Source organism: Suricata suricatta, chromosome 9 (assembly GCF_006229205.1).
Source record: "Suricata suricatta isolate VVHF042 chromosome 9, meerkat_22Aug2017_6uvM2_HiC, whole genome shotgun sequence".
Taxonomy (NCBI): domain Eukaryota; kingdom Metazoa; phylum Chordata; class Mammalia; order Carnivora; family Herpestidae; genus Suricata; species Suricata suricatta.
In genome coordinates, this window is record NC_043708.1 from 92,329,519 (window position 1) to 92,344,294 (window position 14,776).

The 14,776-nt window shown below is 37.5% G+C and overlaps 1 protein-coding gene across 1 annotated transcript in view; it reads right to left on the bottom strand.

Annotated features, from left to right (window-relative positions):
• WDR72 (WD repeat domain 72) overlaps positions 1-9,795 on the bottom strand; it is a 207,942-nt gene extending 198,147 nt beyond the window's left edge. Inside the window, exons 1-2 of the mRNA XM_029952820.1 lie at positions 9,693-9,795; positions 7,026-7,136 (exon numbers count right to left, since the gene is read on the bottom strand). The gene's annotated coding sequence lies outside the window, so the exon portion shown is untranslated. The remainder of the gene's footprint in view (positions 1-7,025; positions 7,137-9,692) is intronic.
• Between the last annotated feature and the right edge of the window lie 4,981 nt (positions 9,796-14,776).

Consider the following 14,776-nt stretch of genomic DNA (forward strand, 5'->3'; position numbering starts at 1 on the left):
AGAAGTACGAAGTGGTAGAAAAGGGAGTGCTCAGGATCACATGTTCCAAAGAAAGCCAGGCATTTTTTGCCTATAGGCAGTGTGCACGTGGCTCTTGTCCAAGGTCTCTCCTGACCCCTTTTCAATCTCACCTAGGAAACTGGAGTCAAGGAAGTTTGTCTAGACTACCAAGCAGAAACTATAGCAGAACCAAATTTGGGAAACATTTGCCAAGGAATTAATACATTGTAATTATTAACTAAATTAAGCTGAAGATAAATAATTCCTGAGAGGAGTTATTTATAGCCCCTTTACTCTGGAAAATTAGCTTCTCTTACTTGAATCATTGCAACATTGTCTACCCAATAACCAGCTACTTTGTATTATTTTGGTTTCCTATTTCCGCTAACATTATCTGCTGTACAATGATATCTTCCTAATGAAATGAAACACTATTGCAAGATTAGTGTAGTGCCTAGCCCATACTTGAAAAATATTATTTTAAATTTAAATAGTATTATTCTATTATATGATTTTGATGCTTCTTCCTTCCTTTGTGAAGATGGGAATCATTCCTTAATCATTATTATATTCTCTAGTACCTGAAGCACCCATGCTTTGAACATGAGAAAACAATAAGGCGTGGTTGAATACATTATTTTATGTATTATTTTTCAGCTCTATATTCCAAAAGGAGGGAACTGATTAAGATTACAGACTTTAAGTCAGGTTAGACATAAATGTGTGTCACTTCATCACTCTGGCTCTCATTTTCTCGTCTCCAACCTGGAAATGATAGTGATGCCTCAACCAGGGTTATTGTCAGGGTGAAATGAGATCATGTTTGTAATGTGGTAGACAGAGCAGCATTCAACAAATTACTATCCTTTTTATTTTAGCTCCATACTTCGGGATTATAGCAACTTTTTCACCAATTATACTTTTTTTTGCTTTATTCTTAATTCAAATTACATTTGTTCCAAATTCTCTAGATTTTAAATCCTCCAAGGGCAGTGACTTCTGTCTGTTTTATCTATTGTTGTATTCTCAGCTTCCAGAAAAGGGTTTAGGATGGACAGGAACTCAATAACTAAATGAATAAACAAATGAATGGAAATGTACACTATAGTCTGAAGACTCAGATCTAGTAAAGCATCCACCCATGCAAAGGTTTACAAATGTTTAATACACAACAAAATACAAAGCACTTGGAATTTAGAAAATCAAGTAGGTCAGGATTCCATAGATTAAAACCCTTAAAAGTCACAGTATTCCTAACATGTAAATTAGAAAACAAAAAGCACCAAGGACAAAGCCACTGGAAATCAGATCTCAGCCAGAATTCATCCTGAACAATCTGGATTGTTGAACAGAGTGAAAACAGACCTGGAATTCAGAGACCTAATTCTAGGGCTTCTATAACCACTTACTAATTTTATTCAGATCATAAAGTTAATATGTAATAATGAGGACACTAACACCTGCATTCCCGACACATCAGTATTCTTATTAGGAATACATTCAGTGATATAAATAAAAGCACATGGGTATAAATATACAAATTATGTTATCATTATACCTTGTGTGTATTATTCATATTTTGTAAACTCCCTTAAATCTAGAATTTATGGCAAGAAGTTGTCTTAGAGATGCTTAGTCTAATGCCTCTCTCTCATAAGAAAGTTAAAAATGAAAATGTGATCTAGATAACTCTTAAGGTCACTTCTAACTGTGAAGTTCTTAGAGATTAAGCAAATTGTACAGTGAGTAACTGATTAAAAGGTCGCACATCTCAGAAGTCACTTTTTTCCAAATTCTCTTTCTCTCTTTTTTTTGAAAAATAATTAAAAAGTAACTCCAGAAACTTAGTGCCTTGTTGTCAACAGGAAAGAGAGCAAATCTACAACTTGAGATGCTGTATGCAGAAATTCCCCAGAAACCAGTAATCAAAAATAATCCTCAAAGGAAAAAACAGTCTATTGGAGAGAAGCTAACTGATATGCTATGTTATGCTCCTAACAGAAGTCTATTGTCCCCTTTCAAATAATTATGTGCCTAGAAGGGTTTAAAAAGTTTTGTAAAGCGCTTACAAACCTCTATCACAGCCCTCAGTTTAAACGATTGTATTCCAAATGTGGGTGCCTGAATATTTCAGAATGTCTAAATCAGGACTACAAGTAGAGGATTACAGGCCCTTTAATGACTTTTAAATCTAGCCTATTTAAAGGCAGTTGAAAATAAACACTTCCATTTGGAGGAAACAAAAGTGAACCTTAAAAATGAAAGACTCCCATGGACAGGGATAAAGTTACAGACTCTATTATAAAGGGCAAATATATGTTCTTCCTTTGGATCTAGTCACAGTACCAAGTACAACATTTTATATTTTGATACTGTATTTTACAACTTACATAGCAATGTGATCAATATTTTGTCATATAATAAATACAGTGTTAAAATAATCCCAGAAACACACACACACATACACGTCTACTCTTCAGTGACTCAAATAATTTCTAGACAGATTTTCAACTTCAGCCTACCCAGTTATCACAATGGATTCTTAAGATGAGAAGATGAATGGGCTTCAAGAAGCTCACAACCCAAACTTTAAATTCTTGGGTGGGAGGGGACCATGTAAATGAATTACTCACTAGTTATATAGTTATCTATAACTGGAATGTATATATGTATATATTCCACAGCTTGTCCCAAAGTGGCTTCAATAGTATGTAACAGGTGCTCTGGGCACATCCAGGTGCTATGAGAACACGGAGCCTGCATTGTTACCTATAGAAAGTAGGTGATGTTTCATCAACTTTCCCTTCCTTTGGATTTTTGTACCTTTCTTCAGTAACATATAGTCTCTCAAAACCCATCAGATATATTGTCTTTTATTATTTATTTATTATTTGGTCATTTCTGAATAGTATAATAAAAATAATTTTGAGGAAAAAAGATTATTATAGATCTAGTAGTTATCAAAGTGTGTAGTATGAAGCTGGTTTTAATACAGTTTAAATATATACAAAGAGAAATCCAGTTTATACATAACTGAAAAAAAGCATAATATTAAATTTAAACATGTTATTTAAATATGTAATATTTAATAGATTAAACATCAGGTATATGTCAAAAAAGACCAAAACTACCTTTCTGATCTGTTTTAATGTCCTACCTTTTATGGTTAACAAAGTCAACCTGTTCATTTACATAATTTCAACATTTTGTTGCTGAATAAGAGAGGTTGAGACTTCAGACTGTTACTTACAAGTAGTTTGTAGTCATTCAAAACACGTAAGTTTGTGAATATTTTTACTTACTAGAAAAAACCTTAGCGAAATCACTTTAATTTTCTCCTTTTAATATTTATGTAATGTTCATATTTAATATCAATTAATATTGACAGAATATTGATTTTTAAAGTACAAGTGACAGCTTGATAGTCCACATAAGAATCCTTATCAGATGAATGCACCAACAGACTAAAAGAACACTTTGTAGTGAATACGCAGAATTGTTACTATTTTCATTCTCCTTGACACAGGATTTCAAAAGTAGAGTTCTCGGGGCTTGTTTTCTGTAACCATGACAGAAATTAAATAAATCAGAGCTTCCTAGCTGTATGCTTTGATAAATACTGGGTTGTGAAAAGCTTATAGGAGGGGTAAGAGAAAGTGAAACCCTCAACTGAGTACAAAGATAATCATTTTCTGCGTTCATGCTTTGACATGTAAATGAGTGAGAAACATTGAATTAAGTAAAATTTGTCAAGCAGCATAAATGATTTAAAGCTATAGGAAGTCCCAGCCATTACTGAGTTTGGAAAGCCATACTCACAATTAAGAAATAAGCCTCCTGGTGACGCAGCCATGCTGACAGCCACTAACTATTGCACAAACTCACATGATTGGCACCTGGAAACTCCCAAGTTGTTTCATTTTCAAGTGAAAATATTCTTAAGTAATATATTTTTAGATAAAAGTAGCAAAGAGCTACCTACTCCAATAATGTGAGCTTCCTGATCACCTCCCAAACTTATGGGAACTCTTAAATCACAGGGGGAAACATCTAAATTATAGCTGGCAAAGCATGGGTATGTATTTTCATTGTTTGATCCCTAGTCCCTTGCACACTCCCTGCCACATACAGAACATTCAATCAATATTCCTTACATGACTGTATTTCACCTAGAATATGGAGCAAGATTTCAGTAGAAACTAGATGAAACTTTATGGAGTTCAAGTCTTATTTTGCTGATGAGAAAGTAGAGGAAAGGTGATGTGACTTTCTTAGAACCAGAGACTCTTCTTATTCTGGTAGAACTTATATTTTGGGAGAAGTAATCACCCTGGTGCCCCTCTTCATGTGACACCCAAACGGATGGAAATAATAGTTTCTGAGTATAGATTCACCATCAGGTTATATTTAGCACACCACCATCTCCATTAATTGAGTTTAAAATAGTTTATTGTGAAGAAAAGAGGCAAGATGTAATAGAGTCAGATAACTCTTGGTCTTTTTTTTCTCCCATCATAGCTAGCAAATGTTCTTTGAGTCTCAGTTTTCTCATCTACAAAATGAAAAAAATAATTACATTGGTGAATTGATGTGAAGATGGGTGGTTCTTTCTAGAACAGGTGATGTCTGTGCAGGAAACCCCTATCATAATCGTTCATAATCGGCACTCAGTAAATGCTTATTGAATGGATGAATGAGGCTGGGAACCACTATAATTTTGCATAATGGGCAGAGAATGTGACTATTACTTTCTAGCTGTAGCTTTCTTAGTGTGATATTCCCTACCACACTTTTGCAATACTGGCACTACAATTTCTTTTCTAAAACTGTGGTTTATATACTAGAACATTCGGCTGTGAAAATATACAATTATTATTCTCAACTCTATGACTATCTTAAAATGAATGACTCCAGATTCAATATATAACTATACAAGACATCTAATTAAATTTGAAATTCAGACAAGCAACAAATTTGTTTAGTATAAGTATGTCTCAGGCTATGTTTTGGTCATGTTTACACCAAAACACAAAACAAAACAAACAACAAAAAAAAACCATTTTGATTGCACAAGACAGGATTATAAAAATGGTTTGTTTATCTGAAATTCAAATTTAATTGGATGTCCTGTAGGCACCCTGGGGCCCCTGGCAACCGTAGGCTGCAGCCACGGGGAAGCCTTGAAGAGCAGTCACTGCTCTCTCCTTCCGCAGACGAAGGTCTGAGGGCCCAGGGAAGTTGCTTCCTCAGCCCACTTCAAAGAGGGCGGCTGAGAACCAGAACCGGGTCTCCCACCAACCCATCCAGCACCCCCCACCCCCCACCTCTAGCACACCATGACACAGACAACAGAGACTTCCCTTCCAAGATGTCTTAGTAATCTGCTAAGCAAAATGTTTTATTATTTTGATAGTTCTTTGAAAAAATAAACAAACAGACAAAAAATAAAAGTCAAGCAACACGACAACAATAAAACCGCCTGTGCATCTAACGCTCCCACAAGGCCTCCCCGGCCTTGGGTGAACGCACGCCTGGTTTTCCTCCGTACACCCGACACCTAGCCAGTGTAAGAAACACGACACACCACTGCAGCCCCCGTCCTTCTCACCGTCATCTTCTTCCCTGTAACAATTTGTTTTTATTTCTCTGACTTGTCTGGGGCCAGCAAAATAATGAGTATGATGGGAATGTGGTTTTGTGGCTGCTGTCTACTGGGCACTGGAATTGTTTACTTGTCAAAAATACCTCTAGGGACACGCCCAGAGTCTCTGCCTCACCAACCTCAGAGACAGACACAAATATTGACCCCCTTGACTGAGGACAGCCAACCAAAGAATACAAATGGTAAAGTCCTATGCCACCATGCATTAATTCTGAATAAGTCTGACTAAAGTAAACACATGTGAGGAAAACTTAGAGCTGTTAACAGCAGAAGCTTTAGGGTAAAACAGATCTGGGTATGAATCTCAGATCTGCCACTTGTACAGTTGTATGACCTCTCAGAATCTCACCTCCAGAGTGAAGGGGGATCCCAACTACTTTGTTCAAAACTCAATATACAGGTGCTGAGGAACCCAAATAAATTATTTCATGATTCTTTCCTTCATCTTGAAACCAGTGGGAATTTTTTTTCTTCTAATTTTTGAGTTTTGGTTAAAGTGCTAGGAGTATTAAAATACATCAAATTGAACACTTGAAATGGGTGCAGTTTATTGTATGTAAGTTTTTACCTTATAAAGCTGAACAAAAATAGAGATTGGAGATCAGGGTAAAGTAGTTTGGCCTACATCACAGAGCTTGCTAGTCAGGGACAATAAACAGGCAGAGAGCAAAGTAGGGCTTTGTGAAGGCACAAGAAGGAGAAGTACACTGGAGGGAAAATGTCTGGGTGTCAGGGTAGGCCACAGTGAGGGCTACTTTCACCCCCAGGAATACAAAGTAAGCCGCCTCAGAAGTCTGCAGGAACCAAAGGGTTCCTGCCCAGCTGGTCCCCGCCGAAGCCTGGTCTGCCCAAACCTGTCTGTTTGCAGATGCTCCTGAAGCAAAAGGTCTTATTTTATCAACAGATTGTAATCAGATCATTCCTTAGAAAAGGTTAAAGAAAAATGTTTCTACTAAGGCCCGGACTGCCCTCGGCATATTTGAATAACACATAAAATTCTACTTGGTCTACCCATTGGAGCTTGACTATTTCAGAATTAACCCCTAACTAACATCAAAACTAAACACTTCCAAAAAGGTTATCACTGAGTGACTAACTGCTACTTAGGAAACTCTAGAAAGTACTGTGTCTTAGGTGGTGAATGTCTTAGCAGGTAGAGTCAACAGTGAAATAACTCAGGGATCAAGGAAAGAATTAAACACATAACACAGAATAATTTCAGAACTCCAGATTCCCATGAGCTAGAACGTGCCTAAAACAAACCAGCCAAGGAATCACATTCCTATCGCTACACAGATGAAATTTCCATCATAGCTCACAGCTCTCCCAGTCTTGTGAGTCAAAGATTTTCATAAAATCCTACCTCCAACTCCACCTGCTTGCTCAGGAAGCTGTAGTGCAGCAGAGCTAACACAGCCAAATGAATGCCAAAGGTGTCCCTTCTATAGTCAATGTCAAAGAGATGAGCACTAGGCTGGTAAAAGAAATATAGGTATGACAAGTCATTTCTTCTTGGTGGCTCCTTTACTTTTATTTATATCAATCTGTAACAACTTCATGGGATTCCAACCGTCTTGTCTAAAACCTTAGTTTTAGCTAAGATGTAGATGTTTCCCCATTAGTTTATTCTATATTTAACTCTCTGAATATTTACAGTCAAACTGTTGTTTTTAAACCACAAGTATCTAACATGAACAAAATAGTACCAGTAAATTAGTCCATTCCTAAGTAAATTCAACATATATTTTTTGAGAACCAAATATATTCAAAGTGATAGGCTGGGCTGCAGAGAACACAAAGAATAGAAAAACACAGTCCCTGATCTCAAAATATTTACAACTGAGTCATCTTAGGATTAATTTTAACTAAGTATTCCTGCTATTAGAGAGAACAGTGTGTGTGTGTGTGTGTGTGTGTGTGTGTGTGTCTGTGTGTGGGAGAATTCTGAAAACCTAATTCCAATCTTGAGGCTTTTTTAAACTTTTTTTTAATGTTCATTTATTTTTGAGAGCGAGAGACAGAGTATGAGTGGGGAAAGGGCAGAAGGAGACACAGAATCGCAAGCAGGCTCCAGGCTCTGAGCTGTCAGCACAGAGCCCAACATGGGGCTCAAACTTAGAGACTGCGAGATCATGATGTGAGTTGAAGTCAGACGCTTAACTGACTAAGCCACCCAAGCGCCCCATTTTTTTTTCTAAGTATAATCTATAAAACTGTTTGGCTATATAAACAAGTGATAAATTGTATCATGTATCTTGAATGTATCATACATAAGCTGCTATATAATGATCGCCACTTCAGATAGCTGTGAAATTAGGTGATTAACTAGTTGGTACTTAACCTTCTAATTTCTGTGTAAGTCTAATTACATGAAACAGAAGTTGGTGTTTTGATTTTTTACTTTGCTTCTCTGTTTTGAGTGTCATTGCAACTACTGTATTGTAAATGATGGAAAATAATTGCATATGTTAAAAAAATATGAAACTTTATAAAGCCAAAAAATAAATAAATAAAATTTTTAAATTAAAAAAAACTGTTTGGCTAATATAGTTCTTTAAATTAACTGAGTTCATTTTAAGTATTAAATTAACTTATTTAAGAATAAGTGATTTAAGAGTCTCATTTAAAGTTATTTTATCATTAATATCCATAAAATCAAGAAGATGAGCTGGTTAGATTTTTTTTTCAAAATGCACATTAAAATAAATGCTTGCCTATGAACATAAATGTTTGCTCTGTACCACCTAAAATCATACTGGGAAATACGTCTCCTACCCATTACCCTACTGAAGTCTTTTACCCCTTCAAAACCTCACCCCAACTCAGGTAATTGTTTGCACCCCAATATTTTGGGCTGATGATCTTTCCTTTCAATTAACCAAGAAAATCAAAGCACTTAAACATGATCTTCCTCTCATCATGTCCACATTCTGCATCTTTTCCTTAGTTTTAGCCTAACTTTCTAAGATCCCATATAAATCTCCTCTAATATTTTTATCCCTGTCCCAAATTTCATGTTCTATCATCTCAGTTACTCCGTTTATTAACCCTTATTTCTTGTATCCTCAAGTGGTTTCCTTTTTTCTTGGCCCCTTTACTTTTACTTAATATTCATTTAATTAACAAAGATTTATTGAGTATCTGTTGTGTCAGAAACTATGTAAGATTCTAAGGATACAGACAAGAAAGACAAAGTCACATAATACTTCAAGATGCTCACTGGTGTCTAGGGACACAGGCACATCTGGCATCACCAACAGCATGACAAGTGCCATGTAAGGTAATTGCAAGGGTGTTTGTGAGGAAATACAAGTGGAGCTCGAACTCAAACACTGGAAGGATTTCCCCAGGGAGATAAAACCTAAGCTCAAACCCTAAATCTTAGACTCTTGCTGGTTTTATGATCCAGGAAAGTACCTGGTAACTTTAAACTTTCTTCATCCACGAAATGGGAATCATATCTACCTTACCTAGTTGTAATAAGACTAAGGAGACAGCATGTACCCAGTGTTGAGGCCCTGAAATTAGTCTGCCTGGATTGTAATGCCAAATCTACTACTGTATATCCTCAGGCAGCTTAAAATTGCATATTGGATTCCTCATCAGTAAAATGTAAATAAGTAATATCAATCCAATAGGGCTCATACAAGAGTTAAATGTGATAATCCATGGAGTCATAGTAGCATTCAATAATTAGCTATTATTAGAAGGCTTTTTTCAATCTCAGAATCTGTGTATAAATCCCACTAAGTAAATAGTAGAATGATTAAATGGAATCCTTGTCATTCATAATCCTTCATTTTGTTATTCATAATTTACAGTAGATTCCATCTAGTAAGTAAAACTCCAAAGGTGCCAAAATGTCAAAGTAGAACAAAATCTACCATCTTTCCATCCACTGTGGGTTGAACTGAGCCCACCCCCAAATTCACATGTCGAAGTCTTAACCCTCAGTACCTCAGAATGTGACCTTATTTGGAGAAATGGTTACTGTAGATATAATTAATTAATTGAAGAGCTAAGGTCATACCGATTGGGGTGTGGCCTGAATCCAGTGAGACTGGCATCCCTTGTAGAACAAGAAAATTTGGTGACAGATGCACACAGGGAGAGAGACGTGAAGATGATTTCAGAAATGGGGGTGATACTTCTGCAGGGCAAGGAATGTCAAGGACTCCCAGCAGACCACCAGCAGCTAGTGGGAAGTCTGAAACAGATCCTCCCTCACAGGCCTCAGAAGGAGACAACCCTGCCGTCACCTTATTTTAGACACCAAGCCTCTCAAACTGTGACATCATAAATTTGTCATTTAAACCACACAGTTTGCCTTACTGTGTTATGACAGCCATAGCAACTAATATACCATCTGACATTTTATTTCTTTCTAGTCAGAAGTAGCCCTTACTAATACATAAATATTCTTGAGATAATAATTAAATTTTAGTCTGAATCACATAATGTCATGTACCAAATTTTCTACTACTTTTATATACATTTCCTTTCCATCCATTTTATAGATTCCCTGAAGAAATAATATATTCATTTTACTTATTCCACAGGTATTTAGTTAAAGCTCAAAAAAATAAAAGGAGAAAAAACAAAGGTTTCTGACCTTTAAGAATTCACAACCTATGAGTCAAGTTATAAGGATGTAAATATCTGATACAAATACACCACGTCAAGTATTCCCCATGTACAAGACCAAAGCACACCTCAATCCCATAGTGGTCAATGGCATAGGACTCTCTCTTAGAAAAATTATGTGTTTTCCGTGGGGCCTGTGCTGCCTTCTTTGGTGGTGATATTTCCTTTTTTCCCCCAACTTCAGCACGAGCTGACCTTGGGAGTCAGCCCAGTGCCGTTATGACAATCCTTGCTTCCCAGAAAAACAGATGGAATGCACTCCTACAAGCAGAAATATGGAGCTATGTAGACAAATCCTGTTTGGAAAAGCCTCTGGAATGCCCACAATTCTAGTGTTTTCTGATTTTGCTCACAAAATAGGAAATGCCTCAGCCAGAGGAGATGACAAACTCATCCTTTTATACTCCAGGATCCCAGCAGAAGATTGGCCAAAACAGAATTATATCAAGAAGGATGTAAGGAAAAGTAAATAATTTTATGAAAAGTAAATAGGTAGATAGATGATAGATAGATAGATAGACAGACAGACTGATATAAGAAGGCTTATGAATGCAGAATTCCAGTGGTTTGGAGCGAGTGGTTGAGGAGGGACATGACTTGAGGCCCATAATGGAAAGAGACTTTAGCTTTACAAGAATATTCAGTTTGGGTTTTTTTTTTTTTTTTTTTAAGATATTTCCTAGGACTTCCAGCCCACTGTACTATTAATTCAAGACACAGGAGGTGAGCCATTTGCAGCCATTCTTCTCATTTTTGTAGATTTTCTGTCACACTCACCATTTGTTATTAGGAAAAGGAGGCCTGGTAATCTCAGTTTCTAGGCTAGGATTACATCACTGGATCTGTCTGGCTACAGGGCCCGTCCCACTTCTCACAAGGCTGGAGAATGAGCTTAACCACAAAGTCACCACTACCTACTGAGCTTTACAGTTTATGGCTTTGTGTACAGACAAACCAGTCCTCCTATTTTTAAAAACAAAACAAAACAAAAACAACTTAGGTTCAACCACAGAAGTGGTTAGGGGCCAAATCACTCTTTAATCTGAAGGTAAATACGTGAGTAGATTTTCTCTTGCTTCATCTACAAAACCTATTCATTACATGTACGTGAGGACGTGCACGGGCAAGTGTGTTTTCTAAGCATGAAGACTTAATACAAAAACAAACAAAAAATAAGCCCCTTGTAACCCTGGTGTCATGGAAAAGGACTCTTCGTACAAACGGAGATATCCATACCGCAATGATTTCAATTCAGTGTATGTCACAAGAGGCGGCTGAGGGAGACAGGCAAGGGCTAGAACGGGCCTTCTTGTAGCTGTGGCACTTTCCAGCACATTCTGGCCTCTGCTTACTCTCGTCATCTCTGCTCCGCTGGGTTTTTACTGACCAAACAAGTCACTGTCTGGTGGCATCAAGAAATTCTGTCCCTAGGCCATAAATAAATGCCCACCTCCTATAGTTCATGGGTGCATGAGAGCCCAAGAGGCCTGGAATCGATCCAACCCATTTTAACTAGCAAGAAACTACCCAGTAATACCTTGTTTGTATTTCTTGGAGGAGGGACACCAGAAACACTTATTTCATTCTACACAATAATTCACCACAATCAGAGGGAGCACGGCAAGGGCAACACCATCTCCCAGCTGCTGATTACATCAAAGGCTTGCAGCACAAATTCAATTTTATGATGTTAATCTCGGCCTGCCACTCAGAAATTTTCTCTGAGGGATATGATTTTTCTCTGGATTTCATTTTAAGAATGATTTTTTTTTCGTCCACAATCAATAAAGATATGTTTTCATCAAAAGACTCTATCTTGGTAGAATTCAATTGGCTATTTCAATCCCTTTTGGTGACACAATATTAATTAAAATAGTTTATGTTGCACTTCAACTGGAAAAAGAGGCAGTGAAAATAGAAGCTACTCAGAACACATGTTCTATACACATCAACATAGAGGGCAGAAAATAATTTTCTCTTTCTCCAGGCGGCAGACATTAGCTATTCAAGAGAGTTCTTCTGACTTGGTTTATCTGTATGATCTCACTGCAAAAACCAACAAACAAGACAATTTGAAGCTCTTTCTGTTTGTATTATTTGTTCACAAGGAAATCAAAATACACAACAAAACGTTGCTTCAAATGCTCACCTTTCATTACCTCAGGAAGTGGAGAAATAAGTGTCTGTCTGCCCATGTGGCATGACTGTTTCTCCTAACTAAAAATAAATACATAAATAAAAATATAAATACGTAAGTACAATGTTATTTAAGTCTATTTTTATTTTCAATTTCTAAAAAATGATCACAGTTGAATCCATAGTATTTCTCAAAGACAAACATACAGAGTTAGCACGGAGGTTTTCACATTAAAAGAGAGGAGAGGGGTGCCTGGTGGCTCACTCAGTCCCTGAAGCATCCGACTTCAGCTCAGGTCATGATCTCCTGGTTCCTGGGTTTGAGCCCCCCACGGTCGTTAGGCTCTGTGCTGACAGCTCAGAGCCTGGAGCCTGCTTCCGAATCTTTGTCTCCCTCTCTCTGCCCCTCCCCTGTTCATGCCGTCTGTCTGTCTCTCTCTCTCAAAAATAAATAAACATTAAAAAAAATTTAAAAGAGAGGAGAAAATTATGAAATGGGCTACAGAAAGTAGATTAATTGTTTTAAAAATAACTTTTCAAGTTTATTTATTTATTTTGAAAAAGAGAGGGAGTGTACGGGTGGGGGTAGAGTGAGAGAGAGAGAAGGAGAGAATCCCAAGTAGGCTCTGAGAAGTCAGCACACAGCCCGAATTAGGGCTTGAACTCATGAACCCTGAGATCATGCCCTGAGCTGAAATCAAGAGTCAGATGCTGAACCAAGTGAGCCACCCAGGAGTCCCTGAATTGGCTTAACAGTAGTTTTGAAAGTGGCAGTTAATTTGCTTAACAAATATTTATGAAGCACCTACTGAGTGCCTGGTCACCACTTCAGAATTGGGGTAGTGGGGGTTAGGCCTTACTTCTGGCCCACCATGGGGCAGTCCATGCAACCACCATCAACACAGAGTGAAAAGGGCTGAGGTCTGCTTCCCACCCCCATAGGGAGTGCCAAGGGAGGCTGCAGTTAATCCTGTCTGGGGAAGGAATCCAGGAAGGCTTCTCAAAGGAAAGTTCAATTACTGAAACATTCAGCTAGTAATCTACATCATAGTTTTAAAAAATGCTTAAAAAGGTAGCTTAGTATCTAACAAGCCCTCTATAAACCAAATTTTCTCACCTTCATACCCTTTAAATCACCAACCCATTAAACTTCTTAACATAGGAAGGTGGTGGGGCACCTGGGTGGCTCAGTTGGTTAAGCCTCTGACTTCGGCTCAGGTCATGATCTTACAGTTCGTGGGTTCGAGCCCCACATTTGGCTCTGTGCTGACAGCTAGCTCAGAGCCTGGAGCCTGCTTCGGATTCTGTGTCTCCCTCTCTCTCTGACCCTCCCCTGCTCATGCTCGCTCACTTTCTCTCTCTCTCTCTCTCTGCCTCTCTGTCTCGGTCTCTCTCTCAAATAAATAAAAACAGTAAAAAAAAAAAAAAAGAAAGTAGTAATAAAGAAAGTGTGTATACTTATGCCCTAAGGGGTTTAAGGATTTCATAGGACTTTTGAGTAGATCTCTCTTAACAATCTACTTCTTCAAAGAAAGGTCTTTACCTGTGATACTCTTAATCTGGATGTCATATCCAAAGAGAGAAAAGCATCAAATTAAGGAACAGTATAGAAAATTATAGAAATTCAAGTCCTTATTTTATGAATTAAAGGTACCTGAGTGGTTCAGTCAGTTAAGCATCCGACTCTTGATTTTGGCCAAGGTCATGGTCTTGTAGTTTGTGAGTTCGAGCCCCATATCAGGGCTCTGTGCTAACAGCCTGGAGCCTGGAGTTTGCTTCAGATTCTGGGTCTCCCTCTCTCTCCGTCCCTCCCCCACTCATGCGCTTTCTCTCAAAAATAAATAAACCTTAAAAAAAATTGTTTTTAAATGACAACCAAAAGGTAAGTTGACTTGGTGAAAAGTTGGGGAGTGGACTAGAGTTTGGAATTGTTTACACAATTGAATAATAATGACAAGGCCTAGATAGATTACAGAGTTCTCCGAAGAGTGCATGTAAATGTGTACAAGAATGTGGAAAAACACTGGTTAAAAAAAGAAAAAGCATCCATCAACACCAACATTATCACAGGACTTATTAAGATGCAGATTCCTGGGCCTCAGGCTGGATGTGATACATCAGAACCTCTAAGACATAAGGTCAAGTAATTCGAATTTTAACTAGCTCTCCATGAGGTTCTCATTACCCTTGAGGCTAAGGAACTTGAATCAAATCCAGCATCCCCTATGCACAGCACAGATAATGAAATATTGAAATTAATTGATGAAATTAAAGTAATATTCACTAAATGAATAACCAAAAACAACAATTCCCCCAAAAAAGTTCTTCCTCAGG